The following is a 13,160-nucleotide window of genomic DNA, read 5'->3' on the forward strand; positions in this document are numbered from 1 at the left end:
TACAACCACATTTGATGGCATATATCACTCTCTCAGTTCTACAACTATACTGGCCATTTGATCTATACTCAATATTATTTATATAAGAGAAAAAATTAATTACATAAGGGCAAACACTACATTTCCCACATGATAACATCCCTCTACTCATAATTTGGTAGTGCAATTTTTCATCAGGTTTATGGAATCTAGTGTGCACTATCATATCCTTCACATTTCTACCCCTCTTGTAAGAGAACATTAACTTTTTTTTCAACTAAACTCTTCAATTCAAAATATTTTTTTAGAAAGTCCCAAAAATGTAAAATACATTTTTTGATATTCTCACTACACATATTATAAGTAGAAACCATAAATATCTTTTCCACTTCTTTGTAATTCTTAATATCATTCCTACACTTATTTATACATAATGGCCTCTTATTAAACCTATTATTAAAAATCCTATTGATATCTAAATCAATCAACTTTATATCATATTGTCTTTTTTCAAACATATTCCTGGTACATAATATTTCATTCATAAATGTATTATCATCATTACATAACCGAGAAATTCTCAAAAATTCACCATATGGTATGGCTTCAAGGGTATGTTTAGGGTGACAACTGGTGCTGGAGAAGTGTTATTTGATTTGCCTGAATGCACTTTAAATTTGCTTGAATTGTATTTTAATTAACTTTAATGATTTAATTGTTTGAGTGTTTGATTGCTGTTAATAGCTGATGCTATATAAATGTTTTTGTCTGTGTTATGTGTTACTCCTTGAAGGCTTACTGTGGCCGAGGCGCTAGAGAATAAATACAGAACCTTATTTTTACATTGGCTTTGTTGTTTCAATCTGCGGTGTAGTAACTTGGTCTCCATTTTTGCTGTTGTTCATTTTATCCATTTTTCTATGGCCAGTGATCCAGCATTGAATATTCCGAGGGTTTTTAGAGAGGATAATCCAGGTACCTCTCAGCGGACTATTGATGGTTTCTTCAATTCAGAGCGCGATTTTGATCGCTCCGATACTAATGCTGTTGGTGAGAATGTCTCAGGTTTACCATTATGGGAGCGTTTTTTAGCTGAAACAAGGAACAAGCGTGCTTCTAATCCTTTTGCCAATATTGGAAAATGCTCCGTGGATTACCCGGTAGAGGTAAAGACATTAATCTCTAAACTAAGTAATTTAATGAATAAGGAAATGTTGACTTTCTATAATTACACGAGTCTGCAAAGATACTTAGATCTTGACATCATACCGCGAGGGTTGAGAGCTGTTAAATTTCCTTCTGAGCCATTCATTGGAACTTGTGCAGTTGATAAGGTCTTTCAGCAGAGATGGGAAAAAGCGGCACATCTCTACTCAAGGAAATGGCTTAATATTCTGATTGAGAGAGATACCATTAAATTGTCTAACATAAAAAAAGATATTAATATGGTTTGTTCTAACTTAATGTCTGCTTTAGACAGGGCGAAATTTGAGTCCTGTCTTCATGATATTAGAGACAAATTAAACTTACAAGAAAAGAGAGTCCTTGAACAGAAAATGTACAAAATACAGAGAGATCTCCGTGATTTCGAAAAAGGCGCTGCCTATTTCATGGGATCCAATCAGCGTTCACGTTCCAAAGCTCGTCGTAATGATGCTGGCTGGTTTAAAGAAAGAACTGGTAATAATGGTAATCTGCCTGCGAGCCCAGCAGTCCGACAAGATATGGATAATATAATGAACCATGATTTTCCACCTTTGCCATCACCGGTGGATGACTTTTATTTCTCTGAACATTTTCGGCCACCAAGGACATATGGTAGGCAACAGAAGAAAAGTTTTTCGGATCAGGAACAGCAAAGGGGAGGGCCCCCACGCCAATGGCGTGATAACAAAAGGACAAAATGGTACTAATTTATGTTCTGAATCTAATATTGTAATTAATTTATCTGGATGTCAGTTAAATGATAGTATTTATGCTGTATTGAATCATGGATTGAAATTTGTACCCACTGTTTTACCTAAGAAATATGAGTTTAAAATAGAATTGTTCAGACTTGTGCGCAAATTATATTTATGGTATCATTTTCACTGTTTACCTTCTTTGAATGTTGATGTGGAAACTGCATTGAATGATACACATACTACTGATGATTATGTTTCAGATTTGGACTCTAATGAATCTTTTGTATCCTGTGAGAGTAACTTAAATGCCTATTGTGTTATAGACACTTCGAGAGTAAACACTAAGAGTACTTATATGCCCCCTTCTTCACATGAAGGTATAAAAAGTTTTCATGTGATGGTTGAATTTGAAGTTAATTTGTTGATAAATAATTTAGATTTGACACAGGTTAATTATAATTTATCTAAAAGGGAATGGTCTGAACTAGTTAATTTTTCTAAACAGAAGGAATTAATTGTGAAACCATCAGATAAAGGAAATAAAATTATAATCATGCATTATACACAATATTATAAAATGTGCTTAGATTTATTGAGTGATGATACAGTATATTGTGTAGTTACAGAAGATTTTGTTAAACAGGCTAAAATAAGTATACCTGTCTAATACAGAGAGGTTTGAGACTAGGATATTGGTTGGAAGCTGATGTTAAGAACAAATTAAGTGTGGAGGACTCTGGTCCAGCTTATTTCTACTGCTTACCCAAGATTCATAAAAATAGTAGTAATCCTTCGGGTAGACCTATAGTTTCGGCTAGTAGATACTTTCTACATAATTTGGGAGTTGTTCTGCATCAAGTATTGTAAAAGGAAGCCCAGAAACTCCTGTCTTATATACAAGATTCATTTGATTTTCTTCGTAAAATTAAAAATGTTATTTGGGTAGACAGTATGTACTGGCTGACTCTAGAGGTTAAGAGTCTCTATACCAATATTAAACATGTATTTGGAATTGAAGCAGTACATAAACAGATGGGAGATTTTCCGTTAACACATTATGTTTTAGATTTATTGAAGTTTTGTTTAGAAAATAATTATTTTCACTTTGATAATCAAATTTTTCATCAAATCCAAGGTACAGCAATGGGTGTGCTCTTTGCACCAATGTATGCTAACATTTTTATGGGATTAGTTGAAAAAGAATGTATTTATACTAATTGTTTTGTGAAAAATCATGTAAAATTTTATTTTAGATTTATTGATGATTTAATTTTTTTATATGAAGGGGGTAAGCATTTAGTGAATGATTTTATACAGGATATTCAAATAAATAGGTTTAATATATGTTTTGATGGTATACAGTGTGGATCAACTGTTTCTTTTTTAGATATTAATCTACAGGGTATTTCAGGACAACATGTCATCACTAGCATACATAGAAAATTTGATTTACCAAATGAATTTTTGATGGGCACCAGTTGTCACTCTAAACATACCCTTGAAGCCATACCATATGGTGAATTTTTGAGAATTTCTCGGTTATGTAATGATGATAATACATTTATGAATGAAATATTATGTACCAGGAATATGTTTGAAAAAAGACAATATGACATAAAGTTGATTGATTTAGATATCAATAAGATTTTTAATAATAGGTTTAATAAGGGGCCATTATGTATAAATAAGTGTAGGAATGATATTAAGAATTACAAAGAAGTGGAAAAGATATTTATGGTTTCTACTTATAATATTTGTAGTGAGAATATCAAAAAATGTATTTTACATTTTTGGGACTTTCTAAAAAATTATTTTGAATTGAAGAGTTTAGTTGAAAAAAATGTGAAGGATATGATAGTGCACACTAGATTCCATAAACCTGATGAAAAATTGCACTACCAAATTATGAGTAGAGGGATGTTATCATGTGGGAAATGTAGTGTTTGCCCTTATGTAATTAATTTTTCCCTTATATAAATAATATTGAGTATAGATCAAATGGCCAGTATAGTTGTAGAACTGAGAGAGTGATATATGCCATCAGATGTGGTTGTAATTAGTTTTATATTGGCCAAACGAAGAGAATGTTTAAGGTGAGACTATTGGAACATTTGAGGGATATTAGGGTAAAAAAATTAGAGAGTCCTTTAGCTCAGCATTTTTATGAATGTCATGATGGTAAATGTGATAGGTTAACAGCAACCATTTTAGAACAGGTTTTTATAAGTGAACTAAATGAGAATTTGATTAAGAATGCACTGTTAAAAAAAAACTATTTTTATTTTGAAGTATGAAACCCTAACTCCTAGGGGCTTGAATACAGATTGTTGCTGGAGAAGTGTTATTTGATTTGCCTGAATGCATTTTAAATTTGCTTGAATTGTATTCTAATTAACTTTAATGATTTAATTGTTTGAGTGTTTGATTGCTGTTAATAGCTGATGCTATATAAACGTTTTTGTCTGTGTTATGTGTTACTCCTTGAAGGCTTACTGTGGCCGAGGTGCTAGAGAATAAATACAGAACCTTATTTTTACATTGGCTTTGTTGTTTCAATCTGCGGTGTAGCAACTTGGTCTCCATTTTTGCTGTTGTTCGTATTGGCCCTAAGGCCTCTACAAACCTAGCCATGTTATACCCTTGTTCCCTTATGGACCAAGATATATAGTCTATGGTTGCACGCTAATCAAATATCAGCACTGGATGCCACTGTCTAAGAGGGACACAGGTGAAATCCCTAGTGTAAATTTATGGTTTCCCATCCAATTCCACAGGTTATGCTTAAATAGGGTCATTAAGGAGCTCTGTTTTATATGAATTGGGAGTTTGTTCCAGAGGACTGGCAACCTCTTGGAGACATATCTGTCTCTCCAGCATGTCCTGTTAATATCGCAGGCTAGGTTAATATCCATAGAGTGAGTGAATCTTGTCACATTGGATTTGGGAATGTGCAGCAGCTTCATCAAGGCCAGGTCTGTGACTGCTCTGTAGGCTAGGCACAAATCGCTTCTAAGCAGTCTATACGATACTAAGTAAAGTGATAGGGCCTTCATTCTGTCCATGTAGGTCATGTGTTGTAGGCCCTGACTTTTCTTGGTAAGAAACCTCTGAGGTCTCTCCAGTTGCTGCAGATGTCTGGTGAGGTACATACACAAGTGAACATTGTACTCTATTATTGGTCTGATGAGAGCCGAGTACAGGTAAGTTGTAACCTCCTTAGCTTTGGATGCTATACCCTTGCTTATGAGGTGAGCAATGTATAAGGCCTTCCTTAATACTGTGGATATCTGATGATCAAAATTAAGGCTGCTATCAAGTTGCATTCCTAAATCTCTCACCACTGAGTTTGAACTTAGGAGGATATTATTACTGTTGTAATTAGCAGGGGTTTCTCCTTTGCTGAAGGGGATAACAATACATTTCTTTGCATTTAGTTTAAGTCCGTGGCTTTGATACCAAACATGTGTCTGTGTAAGCTGATTTTGTAGCATGTTGACATCTTTGTGGGAATTTGATGATTGCACCCCAGTTTGCAGTCATCAGTAAACTTGGTAAGCCACAGACCATCTATTTTCACCTTGACTTCTAAAAAATAGACACCAAACAGTAGGGGGCCTAGCACAGATCCCTGTGGAACATCACTGGTAACAGGTCTGCTAGTAGAGTTGGCATTCCCAATTTTGACTGTATGTGTTCTGTTTGTGAGCCAGTTGGCAACCTCACCATAAGGGTTACTCTCCAGATGGGTGAGTTTCTCAATGACGCCTCAGTGAGGGATTGTGTCAAACACCTTAGCTAAGTTGAGATAGGCAGTGTGAACTGTTATGCCTTCATCCATGGCCTTGCTGACATTATCAAAGAAGTCCACCAGATTTAGCAGGCAAGATCTGCCCTTAATGAACCCAAACTGGGTCAGGTCAAGAGTTCAAAGCTCACCTATATCCTTGTTGATAAGATCCATAGTGATTCTCTTCATGACCTTGCAGATAAGGCTAGTTAGGCTTATGGGTCTATAGCTCCCGGGGTCAGTTGAGGGACCTCCTTTGTGCAAGGGGATTATGGTTGCTGTTTTCCACTCAGCTGGAACAAAACCATTGCTTAGACTGAGATTGAAGAGCGTGCTCAGCAATTCTGCTAACTCCTGTTTTAGACCATTTAATAAGCAGCCTGGGATGTTATCCAGTCCCATAGAGGCTATGTTTTTGGTCTTTAAGAGTGTGGCTATGACCTGGTCTCTGGAGATACTAGGCAGATAACTGCTGACAGGTATATTATGGGGTATGGTTGGTGGGGACAGAGGGGTTAAGTTTTGCTAAACCTGTCTTCCAGCAGGTCAGTGATGTCCTCAGGTTCAGTATAAGTGGTACCATCCACAGCTAGTGCAGCACAAAGCTGTGCCCTTCCTTTTAGATTTTGAATGTAGCTAAAGGATTTTTGTGATTTACCTTAGCCAGGGATGCTAATTTAGTTTCGTAATTAGCTTTAGAGGACTTTACAAGATGTCTAATCTGCTTGTTTATGCTTCAGAGGGAGTTTTACCTTTGCTGGGACCATTTCCTGTTGTTTTTTGGCATCAGTTTCTTTCTCTTATTGTATAACCTACTTATTCTGGATGTCCACCAGAGTGGCTTATTTTTTCGTGAGGATCTTAAGTTGATTCATTCTCATACGGCTGAGTCTATACATTTATATAGGTGTTTATACAGGACATTTGTGTACACCTCAGTATATGGGTCATTGTTGTCAGTGTTGGCAGAGGGTCTGAAACTATGCCATCACCCAGTAGGCTATTCTTTGCTTTAGAGAATTTTTTAAAACTTTTTGCTCCTGAGGGTGGGTTAGGTATGATTGTTACTTCAAGCAACATTGATTTATGATTGGACTTTATCAGGGAGATCCCCACATATGTGAGCAAATGATGTGTTTAAATATCAGCTAAGTAAAACAATTTTCAAACAATTTAACCAATAGAAAAGCCCAAGACTGAGCATTGTTCCAACAATCCTGAACTCAGATGGGTCCTTGACTGCACTCTTCTGCCACAAGGGTGCAGGAGGGCCACCTTAATGTAAGATTGCTGGCTTTAGTGCTCAGAAAATGCCAAACAGTCTAGATTCAGCAAATCTGAATGTAGCCTATAGTGCAGATTGTTCAAGTACTGTAAATAGGTAGGCCAGAAAATAGTCACAAACAATACAACAGTTTAAAGTAGGCTGCAAAGCAATTGCAAACAGTTTAAAAGTACAACTGAGGTTATAGAAATTCTTATTTTTGCTGAACCATCTCAAAAAGAAAGGTCTTACAGAAAAATGTAAAGGTTTTTAAGCTCCCTCAAGGGAAAAAAAGATGCTTTCAAAACTCAAAAAGGTTATCCCAGAAAGAACAGGGACATCAAGATTAATTCATAGCCAACTGGATTGAAATTCAAGAATTTCTACAAGATATGTCACCTCATCCTAGAGTAGATTGCTGAAAAATAAATGAAATAAAGTTAGGGGAAAGTGGAGATTTAGATAAATATATTCATAAAAAATTGGATGCTAAAGATTGTATAATGGTCAAGAATGGTCTGAAATGGATTACTCAGCCTCCCAAAGTACAGCATTAGAAGGACTACCAACTTGATTGAAAAGGGCCATCCTAGTAAGGAGTCAATTGCAGACATATAATGATTTTCATAAGGCCTTGTTATCACTCTAGGAAATGATAAATGAACTAACAGATAAACCAAAGGAAGTCAAAAAAGTATATGTTAATGACGGATAATTAAATCTAAACCAAGATGAAATAACAAATAAAAGAAAATTCAAAGAAAGATGTAATAATTGAAATAGAGAAAGACATATAGCAAGAGATTGCTGGTCACCAGGTAGAGATTGTGTTGGACAAGGACCAAATCAAAAAAGGAAACAAGAAGAAAAAGAAAAGCAGATAAGAATGGAGTTCAAGACCCACTTCAATTTGCCTACAGTGCCAACGGCTGTACAACAGATGCAATCTCATTTGCTCTTCATGAATACTTGGCACATTTTGACAACAAATATTGTTATGTAAGGATGCTATTCATTGATTTTAGCTCCTCCTTTAATATGGTCATCCCTCAACACTTGACTGAGAAGCTTATCCAGATGGAAGTCAGCATCTACTTATTCAACTGGATCCTGGACTTTTTCATTGATAGACCCCCAAAAAGGTATGTGTGGGCAACAATACCTCAATGAGCTTAACACTAAACACCAGAGTCCCTCAGGGATGTGTGCTGATCCTCTGCTGTTTACCTTACTAACTCATGATTGCATCACCAGACATAATTCAAACAAGATCATCAAATTCACAGATGACACCACTGTAGTGGGTCTTATCAGTTGTGGAGATGAGACTGCTTACAGAGATGAGATGAACTACCTCATTAACTGATGCATTATTAATAACCTGGTCCTAAACATGAGTAAAGCCAAGGAGTTAGTAATGGACTTCAGAAATAATAAGGACTCAGATCACCTACTCATAATTAAAGGGTAAACAGTGGAGAAAGTGAGTAGCACCACATTTCTGAGTGTGTATATTTCTGAGAGCTTAGCATGGTCAGGAAATACTACACACATTGTGAAGAAAGCACATCAGTGCCTACACTTCTTATGGAAGCTGGTGAAAGCTAGTCTCCCTTCCTCTGTCCTCAAAACCTTCTATATAGGAGTACCATTGAAAGTACCTTGACCATTAATCTCACAGTCTGGTTCAGAAACTGCAAAGTATCAGATTGAAAGGCCCTTACTAAATGTGGTGAACGTAGCTGAGAAGATCACTGGCTCCCCACTTCTGGCTGTGCAGGCCCTATAAAAAGCATGATGTATTGGCTGAGTCAGAAAAATAATCAGAGATCATACACACCGTGCACATGGACTGTTCTCCTGCTTATGTTGAGGAAGACAATACTGTAGTAGACATTGTAAGTCCTACAGGTTTAGCAGGAGCTTCTTCCCACATGCTATCAGACTGTTTAACTCTAGAACATATCAATAGCTGGTGATCAGAACAATTAGTAGTACAGCTATCTTCTTATGCAATACCCACATCAATCTGCTTTGAAAGTGCAATCAGTAGTAATTGAACATTCCATGCAATATATTTGTGCTAGTCAGTATATTCTGTATACAATGTTCAATAGTTGCTTTTCCACACATGCAATATTTGATGAAGGTTGCTACCAGTGTTATAGAGGTTTCTCAGATCTTGTCAGTCTTGTTTAGTATACTTATGTTATTGTACTGTTATGTGTCCTTGTTATTCTTGGTAGTTGTATGAGATATATGCACTTGAACTGAAGCAACATAATTTTGTTTAACTTTCATCACTGTATGTTGATCTGAATGAAAATAAAGTTTACTTTGACGTGACTTGACTTTGACTTGAGTTCCTCAAGCCCTTCTAGAAAGATTGGAAAATCTTCACAAGAAGATGACAAATCATTTCTTATCAAGTTAGGAATTTGGGGTCTCTGTAGCCTCCCTAAAAAGTGACTGTGATGAGAGGCCACATGCTCAGATTTGGGTAGAAGGCCATTTAGATACATATTTAATAGATACAGGAGCTGCAGTTAGCATTACTACGGGAACATTCCCAGGAACAAGTACCATAAGTTTGCAAGGACTGGGAAGAGAAATTTTTCAAGCTCAAGTACATTTCTTTCTAGAAACAAAGATAGTTGAAGATACTTTCCAACATGCATGGGTATTAGGTCTTCACCTACAAAACATCATTGGTAGTGACATTTTAAAACAAAGAGGTTACATTATAGCTCTGAGTAACAGGGAATTGATAAAGGGACCATCAGTCAAAGTGTTAGCCATCTCTGAAGCTTTACACAAATACAGTGTCAAGGATCCAGGGCAATTTGATCTAGATGAGTTACTGAAAACACCAAAGCAAGAGTTGGTTCAACTAATCTATTGTTATCAGGATATTTTTGCCAAACATAGGCATGACTGCGGACAAATCCCTAACTTTATTCTCAAAGTAAGAGACAGTCCCAAGAAATGTATAAAACAATATCCAATCAAGAAAGAAGCAGATAAGGTAATACTGAATACTGTAAAAGCGTTTGAAGCTCAAGGGGTTGTGAGAAAAATCAGTTCACCAGCTAACACTCCATATTAACTTGAAAGCAGAACGGTGACATCATGTTTGTAGGTAGCTGTTTATTAGCTTAGGGTTTAGTGTGAGTTTTTAAACTGGGAGACTGTGATTTTTTACTCAGTCTGAAGAAGCTGATTCACTTGTTTCAGTGAAAGCACTAACTTTCAATAAAGTGTCGAAGGATTTGTTGTCTGCTCATTTTTCTTTTTTCGTTTAGTTTGGTAGTAGGAAGTTTTTGTTAACATCCATATTAGCCTGTATAGCAGCCAGATGGAAGTTATCATCTCACAGTTGATTATAGAGAACTTAATAAGGTAGTGTCTCACTCTTTGCCATTAGTAGGAAGTGTGCCTGATTTTAATGCTCAGATTCAGGAAAAAATAAAAATTTTCTCCTCATTGAATGTGAGTAACAGTTTCAGGAGTATCATTCTGGATGAAGACTCACAGTGGAAATTTGCTTTTATTGTAGAGGCTTAACAATATACTTAGACATGAATGCCTCAGGGCTTTCATAATGCTTCAAAAGTTTTACAACATGCAATGCACAAAGTACTAATACCATTAAAATTTAGATTCACTATTATGCAATATGTAGATGACATCCTTGTAGAAACAGAGACTGAAAAGCAGCACTTATGCTCAGTCTTGAACCCGGGATGCTATACACCATAGTCACAGCAATTTACCACTAGGCCATCTTAGCTGTGCTTAGCTTAGCTTATGATATGCAAAGCTATGAAACACATAATTGTGGACCTAATAAACAAGGATATAGGGAATCTCCAAGCTCGGGATCCCACACAGTTTGGTTTTGTGATGGGTAGATCATGCCTGGTCAACCTGGTCTACTTCATTGAGTCAGTCACCAGAGCTGTGGATGAAAGCAAGGTGGTTCATACAGCCTACCTTGATCTGGCCAAGGCCTTTGGTACCATTCCCCACTCATGAATCCCAGAAAAACTCACTAAGCTAGGCATCAACCCCTATATCACTAGGTGAGCTCCAAACTGGCTCACAGATAGAACCCACAGTGTGAAAGTAGCTGACTCCAAGTCAGACAGCCAACCAGTCATGAGTGGAGTCCCACAGACTTTGGTCCTGGGTCCTCTCCTGTTTGGTATCTACTTCTCTGAAGTCCAGACCAACATAAAGGGACTCTGGCTGACAAAGTTTACAGACAATTGCAAGTTTGGAGTTATTATTAACTCCCCAAGTGATGTTGACATCCTACAGAAAGGCCTCACTGAGACCAACGACTGGTGTCAGAACCATGACCTTAAGCTCAATGCGAAAAAATGTGTCATCATCCCCTTTAGGAAAAACCCGGTTCCCATGAATTACCACATCAATGGTAGTCCACTAAACACAGAAGGTGTTATAAGAGATCTGGGAACACAGGTTGACAGCAACCTCTCTTTTGGCTACCATATTGCCACTGTGGTCAGAAAGTCCTTGTATGTGACACATCTCATTACTAAGGGTTTTGCATCCAGGAAAAAAAAAGAGGTCATTGCCTCCCTCTACTCTTCCCTCATTAGGCCAATCATTGAGTACAATGCCTCATTTGGCATGTACCTCACTAGACACCTGAAACAACTGGAGAGGCTGCAAAAGTACCTCCCATAGAGGATCGTAGGCCTTAAACACTTGTCCTATATGGACAGACTCAAAAATCTCCAACTGTTCTCTGTCTCATATCACCTACTTAGAGGTGATCTCTGCTTGACTTATAAAGCCATGTCTGACCCAACTCTGTTAGAAATGCTACATCTAAAGAAAGTCCAATCCCTCCACATCACATGCTCCAGAGACCTCAACCTCATTACTACAATCAACAGAACATGCTAGAGGGCAGGTTCATAACACAGAGATTGCACATGCTATGGAATAGACTTCCCATACATGTCAAACAGAGCACCTCAATGGCCCTCTTCTAGAGAAATCTTGATGAGTGCATGGGAAATAGAAAATTCACCCCAGGGATTACTCCAGTGTCTCTACTCGACAGAGGCACTGGGAACTAAGGATGGGTGGCACGATGTCAGGGCAATCCTATGGGCTAGGCTTGTAAAGGCTCCAGGGCCATTAGCCTAGTACACACCTATGAACCTATGAACTTGAATCCACTGAAAGAAATATTCCAAGCAATAAGACAAGCAGGATTAAAACTGAACCCTAAAGAGAGTCAATGTATGAAGAATGTTGTTACTTTTGGAGGTGTCACAGTATCAGCAGAACAGAGAAATATTAGTGAGGACAAAAATAATTAATTAGAAAGTTACAAATTCCAGTTACTGTCACAGGGTTAAGGAAAACCCTAAGAATCTTTGAATTATCAAGGGAATAGATACCAGATTACACAGGTAAAACATAACCATTGATTAATATGCTTAAGGGAAACAAGAAGGGAGATGAACTTCTCAATTAGAATGATGAGTCAGTAATAGCTTTTTTTTAAGATCAAGGAAGAACTTATTCCTGCACCTGCCTTGGGTGCCCCAGAAAGACACAATGAGATAATCATACAGTTTGGACATAATGGTGAAACTATGATGGCTATAGTGTTGCATGAAAGAGGATCTCAATATAAGGTTTTGGGTTATTATTCCCAAACTATGAGCCCAGTTGAAAAAGGAATGAGAGAATATGAAAATCAAGTCATTGTAGCAGATTGATGCCCTGATGTGAGATGCCATTTGATTCAGGGCTCTCCAACTGTACTTCAGACTAAGCATACCCCATTAAAATACATGCTAGAAGGAAATCCAATGCACAACTACATACAATCACTGCAAGTTTTGCAAGTCAGGGAGGGGGGATTAGGGTAGAAGTCCCTCATATTAAGTTTTTACCAGAATTATTTAATTACCAACGGGGGTCTCATGAATGTCCTGACTCGGAAAATGAGGAGGAACACTTAAAAGTAGGCACTCAAACCACTGAAGGAACTTCAAATTGGTATACCGATGGGTACAGATACTGGAGCTCTGTAACAGAGTGTTTTGTGACAGGATGGAAAATTTACAATACAGAGACAAAAGAGCAAATGTAGGGCAGTTTCCCATTAGGATTCTCAGCACAAAGAGCAGAACTAGAACTAATCAGGCAAGCTTTGCTATTACCCAGACCTGTAAACATC

This window comes from Protopterus annectens, chromosome 11.part0, assembly GCF_019279795.1.
Source record: "Protopterus annectens isolate FY-2018-M chromosome 11.part0, PAN1.0, whole genome shotgun sequence".
NCBI classification, from domain to species: Eukaryota; Metazoa; Chordata; order Ceratodontiformes; family Protopteridae; genus Protopterus; species Protopterus annectens.